At 40.5% G+C, this 13,363-nt stretch overlaps 1 long non-coding RNA gene across 1 annotated transcript; it reads right to left on the bottom strand.

Moving 5' to 3' along the window:
* Positions 1-4,083: 4,083 nt before the first annotated feature.
* On the bottom strand, positions 4,084-8,654 carry LOC125334802. Its single transcript, XR_007207232.1, has 3 exons — positions 8,603-8,654; positions 5,965-6,060; positions 4,084-5,380 (listed from the first exon to the last, which is right to left on the bottom strand). It is a non-coding gene; the product is annotated as an uncharacterized LOC125334802 (long non-coding RNA).
* Positions 8,655-13,363: the final 4,709 nt, after the last annotated feature.

The following is a 13,363-nucleotide window of genomic DNA, read 5'->3' as shown; positions in this document are numbered from 1 at the left end:
TCAGGCTATTTTAGCAGGAGATTTGTTCAAGTAGGTTTCTGAAACCGAGTGATACCAAGTGTGGAACTACTTATAAACCTGACTTGTAAGAGAAATAACACAATTTTAAATAATACAGCCAGACTTTAAGAAATAAAATGTGCATTTTTAAGCTGCAGAGGAAAAAGTGGCACATCCTAAACATTAGAATTATTTACATATACTATAATACTATAAAATCCAATATCTTTGCCCCTGTATGTTGTCAGTATCTGTCTAATAACTGAAATCAAAGAAAACATTCTATGAGTTAAGTTTGTCCAGTCCCAGGCAGTACCAAAATGATCACCGAGGAAAATGATGGACACTTACAAAAGAATATAAAACCCGTGGAAACCCATGATGAAGTTCCTTAGTCCGTATGTGTCTTTCCAGGGCTGTTTACTCTCAATTGCTCAATGCAACTGATGCATGAAATGGGCCTTGTCATTTTGGCAAAGCAATCTCCTTGGAGTGGTTAAGAAATACTGGAAATTGCCCTAGGAATTCTGGGGGCAAGTGCTCTGAGGTCCCAAACAATTTGCTCAATGAGACATAAAGATTTTTTATTTCCAGACTCGATTGCCAGCAGGGAGGTGTGGCTTGTCCCCTTTAAGCAGCCTCATAAAAACCCCATCATTTTGACCAAAAAGCATAAATATCAGGAAATAACTCACAACCCCAAAGTCTCTTTATCTCCAGTATTATATCCAGATCATTCCTCCTCTCCATAGTGGGTACCAAAACCCCAGGTTGTCAAACCCAATCAGGCCTACACGACCATGGTTTTGGCTTTCTGTAAGACAAATACAGGTATTGTATCTCACTTAGGAAAGCAAACACCACCCTGGTTCAGAGCCCAGAGATCAACCAGAGCACTCTGCAGCACAAAATGTCACTAAATTCCATCCTGAAAAGGGTTTGGTGACAATGGCAGTGACTCAAGCTGCACTTCTGAGTGAAATGAATGCAAGCCTGAAGTGCCATTCATCATGGGTCACCAGAACTGAATTGTACAGAGGTGACACTGCTGGTGACTGATACTGAGAAGGGTAAATGGGGAAAGTTCAGTACTCACCTGCTGCACTCCCTGTCACAGGCAGAACACGGGCTCTGGTTGCTTCCCTGCTTCAGGTGTCACAACTCCACAGTTTTCACATGACAGCTGAGGTGTTTACTGTTTCTTACACTTAAGAAAATTGTATTTTGTGGTGTATTTCCCCCCTTGTTGTATTCTGAAATATGGCTACATTGCAGTAACACTGCACCAGTTCCTTGATCTGAAATCCAAGTTTTATTAGTATGAAATACTGGTATTCACAGGCAATATTAATGGAAACCATTCAAAGGTCTTGCTCTTTTCCTGAGCTGGAAAAACAAGTTTCCGCTCCCTCTGTCAGTCTGGCAGTTGTAATGATAGAAAATCGCCAGTGTTTTCTTTTTTAAACATTCCTGTTCAGTGACTTCCATTTTACAGTTCTTCATGGCTGCCCCATCTATAAACACTCTTTCATCAGCTGTCGATTCAGTATCTCGGCCTCCTCGTGCTCCGCTGTATTTTCCTGAATGCACTTCTTAAAAAAAAAACTTTGTTGGATAGCAAAGCTCCTTTTCAGTGCTTCCAGAATTGGCTCATTAATGCCTTGTAAATCATAATGCATCCCTGTCTGACAAGGTCACATCCAGTGGTGCTTTTAATAAACAAATACCTTCATTGACAGAAAGAAAGCATAGCAATAACTCAGTACAAGATGGTACCAACTCCTCTGGCTTTGCCCATACTTTAATAGGAGTTTTGTTCAAGTAATTTTGATCCTTCCAGATACCTGATTAATATCCAAAGGAGACACCAATGGGGAAATGCCACCACTACAGAACATTCTGGAAAAGTGGTGTTAGGCACAGAAGAGTTTCCATAATGAGATGTTTGTTAGGTCAGAACAGAGCTCACACTGTATGAGGGATTAACATTCACATGCTTTGGTGCATCTCTTTGTCTCCTCAGAGAAACATAGATGGAATAAAAATGTGTTTTTATCATTCTTTAGCAGTTTTACCTCCTCTGCAAGGCATTAACAGTTTCACTGCTGATGTTGAGTCCTAACAGTGCTTCTCACTGCTGCTGCAAACTGGCCTCCCACTCCAAAGCCTTTCGACTTCCTTCTTCAGAACTGATGTGATCCCAAATCCCAGAGGGAAAGGACCAGAATGCAGCAAACAACACTTGAGACCCCTGAGCTCTATAAACCTCACAGCCTCAACCAGGGGAGCTGCACTGCCAAACTCCTCCTGTGCAACTGATCTTCAGCTCTGCCCAGGCTGTGTGAGCTGGCCCCGGTGCCACCTGAGGACAGCTATTTCTGTTCTGGGGCTGCTGCTCACGTTGCTCTAGGACAGCTCTTCATGTGGCCATGATGAGCACTGTGAGGGAACACGGCAGCTGGATTTCTGTTTGCAGAGTGAGCCGTAAATGAAACGGAAAAATGACAGAAAGGCCATGCTAGTGCTGCAGAACAAGAACAAGTGTTCAGGGCTGATTTGGCCAAGGCTGCGCAGCCCCAAAACACCCACTGGAACCAGCTTGGCTTTAGCCAGACCTGCAGCAGTTCTCTAAGTTCAGTGCATTTGTTCTTCACTCGCTGACAAACAGTGACTTGCTGTTTGTATCACACCATTCAGTTCAACTCAAAACACAGAGCAGTGTAAGACAACCAAATGCCTGTATTTGTTTCTGCACTTTATCAGTTGACCAGGAGAGTTTTGTTTTCTGTCCTGTAGTATTTAGGGCTCTTCCCCTCTCAGTTTGAAGAAAAAACAGCTTATAGAAATAGCCAACAAATCCCTTTCCCTTAGTCCCTCATATTCTGGTGGAAATAGCTGTCAAGTTGCATATGAAATACAAATAAAAATTTTTACAGATGATTATTTTCTATCCTCAGACTAATACCTATCACTCCCTAAGACGAGATGAAATGCCAGTAACCCTATCAGCTTTCAGAGAAGAGATGCAGGTGTTTATATAATTACTAAGGAATCAGTGTGAATTGATTCCTGCCTTCTGTGTGGAAAAACCACGAGAGGGGGCTGGATCACATGTGCTATCTGTGTATTCCACTCCCTGTGTGGGGGGCTTCACGTACTTGAGAACAGTCTTTCAGATTTCAATTTCCAGAAGTCCTCATCTATGATGGAGTAGCTTTTCTTCCCTTTTCAGATACTTGTCACCACAGCTACATTTACACCGCACAACTCTCAGGGATGTGATTGCAATAGAGCAGATCCAGTGTCTCAGGTAATGGCAGACGGAGGTGTCCAGACAGGAAAACCTGAGAACAATTCAGTGTGCAAATGTCCTGTTGTAAACCTGTGCACTCAGTGTCAGATAAGGGCCTTTGGTACTTCATGGAAACAGTGAGGAAAGCCAAGGACATCATTCACAGAATGCAGTTGAGGGAGCTCTCAACAGGAGGTGAAGAATACTTTTAAAAAATTTGAAGTAGTCTTAGGTTGGAGAGAGAATAGCCTCTTCATCTTGACCATGGAATTGCTTTTCCTTGGAGAAGCTCTGAAAGGCAGAGCTGCAGTCTGAAGTGATATGAAAGAGTGGTATAAAAGATGATAAATCTCCTGTCAGATTCTACCTGGTTCTGCCATGGTACCCACAGAGGGAATGGCACACCCCAGAGAACCCCTCTGCAAACTTCCAGGATATTCTGACCGAACATCACAGGATCAATAAGCAAAATCATTTAATATTCCACTCACACTTGATGTCATTTTTAATGAGTGAAAAACAAAAAATTAGTGATAAGATCTTCGGAAACCTGTGGCCACCTGATGTGAAAGGACAGCATGGGATCTGAACTGCTAATTGGTGATACTGCTACACTGCTGCTACAGCCACTCAGTTTTAGCTGATGGGAGATAAGAACATTAAGGAGAGACTGAGATTTTGTTACCTGCCATTTAATATCTCTCCCTTCCCCCAATACCCCTGCACACCTTGAAAAACCTTGCCCAAATCCCACCAATATCCTGCCCCCCTCCCTCTAATAAATTCAAACCCAGACATTATCTTTGCTTCAGAACACAGAGTTTAAGTTAGGGCATATTAAAAATGTGCATTTTTAATAGGAGGATCTGGGACGATCATTTGCTTTTCAGATCCCTTTTATTTTATTCTTCTGCCATAAAATGTGCCAAGAGGCTTAGAGCTGCACACCTTCAGAGTGCTGTTGCCTCATATACCTTCCTTACCCAGCATGTGATACATCTCCTGTGGTTGGGAAACACTGTCTGTCACTGCCTACACTAACCAGGCTCTGGCACTGTTTATATAATTTGAATGCAAATAATTATTTTTCTTATCAGCTTCCTCGCCCACCTGACAACATCCAAAATGTAAATGCCCTGCACAGAATCCCACCCAGCTGGCCTGAGCTGCCTGCTTCTGACACTCACTCCTCCACCTGCCCTCTGGGCTCCTTTGTTTTAGCACACTCAAATTGCCACAGAGAAATGATTTACCACATTACACAGCTGTGCTTGTCTTTATGTTTGGCAGCAGAGGTCTTAAACAGGTAGTACATGGCCCTTAAATGACTTTTGGCAAGGAATGATCTGGTTTCAATTTAAAAACTGACTCAGAATTTGTAACAAGGTAGGTGCTGTTTGACTCATTTTGACTTTTTAATTTAGGTTGTGCAGTTTCCTTGACTTGCAGAGTTCAGGCAGTTGGATTATGGCTCTACAAACATCTTGTCTGTGTCAGCAGTGGGAGCAGCAGCTGCCACCAGGTGTTAGACTGAGTGCAGGTCCACGGCGGTGCACGGCTCATGGATGCAAGAGGACTGTGCTGTTGTCTGGGAAACAGTCTCTGAAACTCTGCAGAATGTGGCAGATCCCAGCCAGATAATGTTTGCTCTTGCAAGCCTCACAAATGTGCATGTGATCAAGTAGGCAGATGATAATCACATGTTATCACCCACAACTCATGAGCAAGCACAGTAACAGCACAATTAAAGACAAAACCACAAATCTTAAAGTACTTTGAAAACGCTGATGGTTTTGTGTTGTTTGGAGATAATCATGTTTCTCCCCTAATGATCCTTGTGTAATTCAAAGGATGACAACAATTCTTATAAAAACACCGTGCTCTCAAACATTTGTTGGGTGCATCTTTCAGTGCAAAGTCTGAAGAACCAGTGGCGACAGGTCGTGGTCAGAATTACGTATTAAATCACAAACATCACTCATGGTCTTCAAACCTTGCTCCCATGTCCAAAGTTTACATCAAGCTCTTTGTGTCAGAAATCTTGTGCTCCATCAGCTATCTTTGGACATGGTTTAAAGAAACCACAACCTGGAAATTAAAGTTGTCAATTCTTTATACACAAAGTACTGCATGAAAGTGGCCACTTAGTCATTAGTGCTGACATCTTAACTGTCACCAAGACAATTATCAGATCAATTAGAAACCAAACAGTCTTGAGACACATAGGCTTTCATCTGCCAGTGGCTGACCACACAGCTCTGGTGAAGGCAAGCCATTAAATCATTTTTATTCAAAGTTCTGTGGGCCAGAGAACAGGTAGATCCTGGATTTAGGAGTATTTCTGCTTTCCTTAGTGCTGGGACAGTATTTGTCACCTCTTTGGGAGGGGGAGGATCCGGTCTCAGCAACGGAGAACACAAGACCTCCTCTCTGGGACCACAGTCCTCAGACCTTTATTAGGAGCAGCAACTTAAGGCTCAGTCCCAGCCTTCTCAGCTGGGCCTGACAGCAGGAATTCCCAACCCCAAGCTAAGACGCAATGCTGGTGTTTGGACAGCACTGTTGACCCACAGGGAAACAGCGAGCATGAAAGTCAAAAACTGCACCTGAAAATGATCCTTGTCCTTCTGGGGATGAGGTGCTCTGACAGTTTTAAATCTTTAATATCTTACCTGGCCAGTGGTGGTTTCCTGTTTGTAGCTTCACTGAAAATACTCCTCTTTTCCAAACAGCCTTCTGAGGCTGTTTCATCCAACCTAAGGGATAAACTATAAAAAAAAAGGAATAAAAATATTAATCTAAGAGTTTAAGATGGAAACATAATGCAAGGATCTTCCATGCAAATGAAGTAACAGAATACTCTTCATGCACAATTGGGACAAAAATATTTTCTTTCATGGTATTCTCTAATAAATATATTAAACTTTAAGCAGACTCCATAAAATCTTCATTAATGTAAAAATCATAGATTCCATTTATAAAAAATCAAAGGCCATGAGATGCTGTGATCAAAACTGTCAGAGTCCAGCTTGATAGAATGCCTGAATCTGCATTTCCTGTGACCACTGTCTGACACTACAGGCCATGGGGGCTTTTTTATGTACTTAACTGTGAACTATTGTAGCACTTAAGGAAAGTGAGAGGAATATGTAGGAATACTTTTAATCTTGGAAGTCCTGCAAAAGAACTCCACTACATTCTGTCCTGATCCAAAGCTGAACACATTTAACAGGCCTGTACAAACCTGCTATATACAGACCAAGAAAATTTGAGTAAAATGTAGGCAACAACTTGAAGAGGGTCTAAGAATTTATTAAAAATTACAAAAACCTATGAGCTGTTAAAAATCCATTCACAGACCAGTCCTGGGTGCGTTGCACTTGTAAAGGACTACAAGTAAATATCCTCACAGCCCCAACTCAGCCCTCAGACTCTTCTAGGCCTTCAACCACCCTCATTATTGTTAATTAGTGCAGCTTCATTAGAGATGATTAATTAGAGACCCCTTTGGGAGAAAACAGCTTTTTCACCATCATACTGCCTAGATTTAATATGATGCTGAAACAAAGCTGTCTGCAACTTCGTGTTTCAGCAATAATTAAAAGAATAAGCCACATGTATAAATAAAGAAAGAAAAAGTTAAATTCCAGGCACTGAGAAATCATCAAATTCATCCCAGTATGATTAAGCTAGCTTGAATTAATCCATCTCCTGAGAATGTATTTATGTTCTCTGTTACAGGAGTATAGAGTCCAAAATGTTAACAGACAGCTACAAACTGAAGTTAAAAATATTTTTAAAAGGAATAAGTAGTTTTAGCAGTGACTACTCTTCTCACAAAACAACCATTTAAAATGTAATTTTTCATATCTAGGTCTTGCATAATGTACATTGAAGCACTTTCTAACTAGCTGCCTCAATTTATTTTTTCTCTAAATTGAGTCATTTAAGAACTACTTCTGAAATGCTGTACAAGTAAATAATATTTATATCAGTTTTAGTGCACTGATTCAATAGGATATCCAGCAGGTTCACGATTAATAGGATGGCAAAAATGGAGTTTAAGCTTCTTAGTGTCAGTGTTTGGTTTTCATGCTTAGAAATAAGAGGAGTTTTTATATACACTTTCTACTGATGAAAAATTCAGAGCTTACAGGAGCTCTCCAAAATACACAAAATCCTGTAAAGCAGGAATTATTAAAAATTAAGGTCTATAAAAGGCAAGATGAAGAGCACAACTCTTCTTTTTGATCAAGATGTGCATTCTGTGTCTTCAAAGCCAGGGGATCCCAAATGTACAGTGGGATGAGTAACACAGGAACAGGAAAAACAAATCCGGTGCGAGCAGCTGGACACTGCCTGAGCGGACAGACTGACACAGGGATCGGTGCTGCCAGATCCCTCAGTGAGGGGAGCAGCAGGCAAGGAGACTTCTAAGGAAAACTATGATATTAATAAAAATCCTCCACAAAGCTTCATTAATCACAAAACTTGGAGACAACCCAGTATCAGCAACAACTAAAACTTATTTAATTTGCTTACTCTGAAATCAATGTCTGCTCCTTTTAGAAATGTGTGTTTCAGTGTCACATGTATCTTAATCCTAGCTGATAAAAGAGGCTGTTAGCATTTTGAAGGAAAAAAAAAATGATGATGATGATGATAATGATGATATTGCTGAGGTGTCACTGCATCCCCATCAAGAGGGGAAAAGACCTGGGTTTCAAAACTGACACCTTTCTGAGTAGCTCGTGTTTTCCTGCTTCCCTGAAGTTCAGTGGAGGTATTTGAATTATATTCACAAATTCATTATGTTTGGGTGATTTCTTTATACATTGTAAACTGTTATCTGCAATCAGAGATATTCAGATATTCAGTGTTAGGAAATGTTCCCTTTACAAGCCCCAATAACCTGTATTTGGTTATTAAGGATATAACCTTATTAGGGTGGTTTGGGTTGGAAAGGACCTTCTTGGTGTGGATGATTTTGATTTTTTTAAAAAAAAAGATAAAATGTGTGAATTTACAGTCTTAAGTTGCAGAAACTAAGTAGAAGAATCTATGTAATTAGGCAGGGAGCTCTTTACAGCTGACCATTAACCCAAATAGCACTTTATCATTCTGTGCCTGATTCTTTGATGGCTTTATTCAAGAAAATACAAAATACTCATGCCCACAGAACTCTAGTAAAATACATAAGTAGTAGTATCTGAGATGTTACAAATATGAAAATGTTGAGGAGATTTTCTAGGATCAGCTAAGGACTCAATTCCCAGGAAAAAAACAGTAGGAGTTGAGCTTCCAACTCACATGTTATCTTTTCAGCAATCTGTCTTGGATGGTTTTTCTGAGACAAAAGAATGGTTCACCTGGAATTAACATTTAAGAATTCACAGTTCAGTCATGTGAGCCACATTTTCTCCCTGTACCTTCTTATGTTTTGAATTTCATTTCTGTGCTGGCACATAGGATGGGTGTGTGAGGGAGTCCTTGCACAGAACACAACATAAAAATTTGCTTTCCTGAAGTAGTTTTACTAATAATCGTTGGGGAGGACAGACCCATCTTTTTCCCCAAACCTTTGCTGATGGTAGGGATTAGGAGAGGTTGGTGGGTATTGAAAGGGCTCGGTAATTCTAATGTATATTTTTTTTCCATTGCTGTGTTTTTAATTAGGAGGAGCCTTGAGGAGTTTATTAAATTTCCAAGTACTTCAGAGACTTAGTTTTTATTAAAATGAATCCTGGAGCATAATTTAGCAATGGATCTTTACAAACACAATCACTGAAATATAGACACGAGTTGAGCTGTTCAGATGACTGTTTCCATAACAGCACACGGCTACAGCAGGTCCTCAGAGACACAGGATACTGTTTCTATGGTAATAGAATGTCTGAGCCTCAAGGATGCACAGAAATCCGTTATGAAAAATAGGAAATAATATTTTAGATGAAAGAGACTTCCTTGTTCACACTTACTTGTGTTTAGCCACTTGTCACCTTTTTGCTATGCCTAGATTTTAGGTTGGTGACTCTCTTGAGCTTGTTTTTCTAAAACAATAGGTGGTATCTGGACACTCTGTGTGTTCACCTCTTAAAACTTTTTAAATTGTTGGTTAATTTTAGTCCAGTTCCACTGTGGCACTGGTGTGTATCTCTGGCTGGGGCTCAGCACAAGGAGTGGTGACACTGTTGCTGGGACATCCATACGTGCATTCAGCTGCTTTCTGTCCTCTGCAGAGGATGAGGGCAGGAGGGATTGGAGGGACTGGAAAGAAAGGGTAGGGGTACGGAATATGCACTTACAGTGCTTTGTGGGCACCTGAAATAGGCAAGTAAATGGTAACAAGTAAATGAAAAGTGCTAGAAGGCGGCACAAGAACAATTTCAGGATGGTAGGAGGGTGCATAAAGCCACAGACAGTGTAGGAGTGTCACTTTTTGTCTTAAGAAAACATGAATTATGTCCCTGCTAAGTGATTCCAGTTGTTAGCAATGCTGGTACTCTCAATTCTTTGTGCTTTTCCCATGTTCCTGCATCCTGAGTTGCCCAGATCCTTGGCTGCAAAAATTCTTCCAGATTATTCTACTGGGGTCACATTTACAAAGGATCTGTAAGATGCTAATACCCAGCAGATTCACAACAGAACCTGTGCACTCCTTTGCAGGAGATCATCAGAAATTAAAACTAATCCAAGTAAAGAGCAGACTATTTTCAGTAATTTCAGAGCACCATGTATGGAGCCTGAGTCTGGCTGAAGTGAGTGTCTGGATGCTGAAGACTTTTCTGAGCATGTACCCAGGATTTCAGGACAAGGAGATAACACGTTAATAGCTGAAAAACTGCTGATACAATTTCGGTGTCTGCTTTTGAAAATCGGAGCCATTAATGGTGTCAATAAATTTGAAAAAGTCATGGTAATCCAATTACTGCTATTTTAAAACACTAAGGTTCCTTTGTAGCTATGGAAACAAAAATGCAGACATTAATGAGCAAGAGGGAGAAAACCCTGGTGTTTCCTTGACGACAGATAAAAGCAAAGCTCCACGAGACCCAAAGGAGAGAGGGACAGAAATACCTCTCACCATGACAGACAACTGAAATCCAAGTCCAGTGCAATAATAATAAACTTCACTCTGCCAGGAGTGTTCTTTCACGTGACCACTCCCTGCCTTTATCCTGCAGTTATCCATGCCTGAGGCATTCAGGGTAAGAATTGCAATCTTAAAGCATGAGGTAAGAACTGGAACCCTCCTGGGGCACTCCTGGAAGAGGTGAGTGTTGTATGGAACATGGAAGAAATTCTCAGACCTCAGGGTGAGAGGCAAAGTGCCAGATCTGAGCCTGTCCCAGTGCTTTGCAGTGTGGATGTGACTCAGGTGCTCCACATGAGCTCGGTGTGGGCACAGGGGACACCAGCATGGCACCCCCAGGTGTTGAAGAGCTCTTGTTCCCTGCAGTGCATCCTAAATTCAGGGTTCATCTATATATTTATATATAGCACCTCTTGTCCCAGTGAAAATCTGTATAAATGTTAGAGAAAAGTATGACACAGATACAAGGAGCGTGCAACTGCAACTTAATTGTTATCACTTGAAATTTAGCTGGCAGCTCTCACAAAATTCACAAAATATTGTTTGTCAGAGGAACTCAACAATATTCAAAGATAACATAAGTGTGGAATTGGGACAGAGGAGACACCAGTAAGATTACAGGGCTATTTTTCAGTGGCTAGCATATAGCATAATTGAATATTGATATGTAAAATGATTAATAAAATTAATAACTAGAAGAGTTAATTGGCAAATTTCTCACAGGCATTTTGGAAGAGCTGAACTTTCAAAAAAGGTCTCATTTTAACTCTATCCAGCTTATGGTATAAGTGAAGATCCCTTCATAATGGGAAGGACAGTGTATCAATTGTTTCAAAATCCTAAACGTTGGTGTGTCAATAGCAATAAAGAGCTGGATACTAAGCTACAGGAGTGTAGGGTTTCCTGGACAACATGCTGAGAAAAACCACAACTACATAGAAACTTATGGGGGAAAAAAAAAGTACATAATTGAGTTGTTTGAATGGTGTGGACCATGGGCTTACTGGTGACTGGTGCTGGCCTGGGGTGACGGTGATGGGAATGCTGTGTTTCTATATTTACAGTTACTGATGCTTCCTTTTACTGGTTTTGACAGGGATCTGAGTTGGTTCAAGTGATCAATGTCAAATTCTATTCTCTCTCTCTGTAAAACACATTAATGTTGGTGTACTTGGTGGGCTTTAGAGCATTTCTGACTACTGTCAGTTGTTCTGAGTTATCTGTTTTTCTGTGACAAATAAGAAACAGATGGAAAAATGAATACATCTGTAGTTTGTGTGCACGTACAAACCACTGAACCTTGTTGCCTTTTCGAGTTGGAGCAACTGTTCCTCTGAAAGCTACATTGCTTCTAAGTGTGTCATAGTGGTAATTACTCATGTTTTTGATGTGATATGCCTGAAAAAACTACAGCCCATTAATCCTGCAATCTATAAGGCCTGGAAAGACCCTTCCAATTCCTCCTGCAAAACATCTCTTTTGTGCAAGAGGCACCGTAACATCCTCTGCTTTTTAACCTTTCAACTGTCCAAAAGGAAGATTTGAGCAAGGAGAAGGAGGAATTGGAGCTCTTCATTCCCACCTGATACTTTAGGAGCAAAGCTGGACTCACACATCTGCTTTTTCTCTCTGATGTCCAAGATTTTTCTTGGGTTGTAGGCTATCCTTGTAAATTAGTCCATAAAACAACCCTTCACCATAAGTGCTTATGGTGAATTAATACTAAAAACCCAAACCAAATAAACCCCCAAATCAAACTGTGTGATAGTTCAGCATTTAGAGCTTACCTAAGACACATTAAACCTAAGTTTGGAAAAAAGGTTGGTGAGATTTTAATGGAAGATGGCTTGAGGCTGGACTTTTCCCCGTTTTTTTTAGATTTCTCCTTTGGGTGGGTGTCTGCCTCTCCGGCTCTGCTGCTGGGCTGTGGAAAGAACCCAAGCACTTTAAAGGAAAAATTCAATTCTTAGGGAAACACTGAGGTTGTGTCTGCAACCAGCTGAACCTTTTCAGTTTTGTGGCTGCCTTAGCATTTTTTCAGCAGCCTTTGAGTCTTTTCCCTATGGGATCCATTACTTCTGTCTTCTGTTTTAATTTTCCTTGAACTGACATTTTTTGGCAAGGAGACCCATGTTGGCTTCTAATGAAGCTTTGTCTCTCCCTTTTGCTGTTTAAGCACATTTTTGTCTTTAAGGTTTTTTCTCTTGGTAAGGCCTGACCAGTTTGTTAGGGTTACACTCCTCTTTGGGTGGTAGTTCTTGCTGGCTCAACAAACAGAATAAAGTGCCAGATGAATCTTAGTAGTTGTTATGCAGTGTTGATAGGAGGGCAGTAGTTTGCTGGCCAGTTGAAAAGAATGGGGTTTTTTGGAATATTTTTCTTTATTCAATTTTTTCCAGATTTTTAATAGTTGCTTAAAGAAATTCTGTCAATTCACAAAACTGTGATCTTTGGGAAAAAAGTCATCTTAAGTACCATGCTGGAAATGATCAAATGAAAGATGTGTAGGCAACCATGATTTCTGTACATGCAAACTTAAGAGTTCATGTCTATAAAAGAAATATTGCTACCTGTGATTACCAATATCCATCTTACACAATGGTTCTTCATGGGGATTACTTCTCAGAGGAGGATTAGGTGCATTTAGACATTCCAGATGCTACTTCACCTGCAGCAAAGTCACCAAAACCATGGAGAAATGGTGACTTGGAAATCTAACAGCTACAGGGTCAGGAAATAGATGTCCATGTCATAGAGACAAAAATGAGCAGCACATACACCTTTGAGAGTTACTGCTTCAGGATGTGTATTTTGTTACTATACTTTTCAAACTGAGTCAAGAAAATAGTATTTTTTTTTTTAAACTATGAGTGATAATAAAAGATTGAGCTGATACTACTCATTAATAATGCATGATGATTAACTGGGCAAAAAGGGTCTTCATTGAGCAGACAGAACACAAAGCTTAAGAGTTTAGA

This window comes from Corvus hawaiiensis, chromosome 17 (assembly GCF_020740725.1).
Source record: "Corvus hawaiiensis isolate bCorHaw1 chromosome 17, bCorHaw1.pri.cur, whole genome shotgun sequence".
NCBI lineage: Eukaryota > Metazoa > Chordata > Aves > Passeriformes > Corvidae > Corvus > Corvus hawaiiensis.
This window is presented reverse-complemented; position numbering and strand designations above follow the sequence as displayed.